Below are 869 nucleotides of genomic sequence, written 5' to 3' on the forward strand. Positions count from 1 at the left end.
AAAAAAATAAAATAAAAGCAGGGTAATCAAATAAAAACACTGGACCTCGACATTTGCACCAAAACGTAACCCAACATCATCAGCCGCACATTGCTGGTGGAAGCCCCGCCCATCTGGACCCACCATCCAACCATCGCACGATTTAGTTTCTCTGAGTGTGTTTTCATTGGATGGCTCAGAAAACAGTCAGCCAATCAGAAGAGAGGCTCTGACAGCAGTCAGTACCAGCCTGTAGCCGAGCTGCTGCTTGGCTCCTCCCGCCGACTCGGACCGCCCTGACAGAACCTGTCGGATCAGCTGGACCCCGCCCTGCTGGACCTGAGCCTCAGTGACGTCACTGTAACTGATCCATGAGACTGGGCATCATGAACATGAGCGCCTCCTCCACACATGATCCACACATGATTTATTCAGGCGGCGATCAGGAGGAAGAGGAGGAGGAAGAGGAGGAGGAAGAGGAGGAGGAAGAGGAGGCCTGCATCACTGTTCCTGCTTATTTTCTATTCATAAACGTTTTTATCTCTAATTATAGAAGCTGATCTAACCGTGACCCTTTAACCTTTTTATTTCATTTTATTTCATATTTCATGTCATGTCATATAAACACGTGATCACGGACAGAACCGGAGATATACAGATTTAAATTCCTTCTTACGTGGCCTCGACGGTCCCAGGCTTCACCACCACCTCGATCTTGTATTTGGAGCCTGTGAGCAGCTTGATGGTCCGGGTCTGGCCGAACCGGCTCCCGTCCACCTTGAAGAACACGGGTCCGTCGTTGGGCTGGATCCGCAGGGAGATGGAGATGTTGATGATCGGGGGAACGTCGTCCATTGTCCCGGGTTTCTTGTTGTGGATGGGGTCGCTGT

Source organism: Seriola lalandi, unplaced genomic scaffold (genome assembly GCF_002814215.2).
Source record: "Seriola lalandi dorsalis isolate HSWRI2012SDOR001 ecotype SW California unplaced genomic scaffold, Sedor1 jcf7180002049988, whole genome shotgun sequence".
NCBI classification, from domain to species: domain Eukaryota; kingdom Metazoa; phylum Chordata; class Actinopteri; order Carangiformes; family Carangidae; genus Seriola; species Seriola lalandi.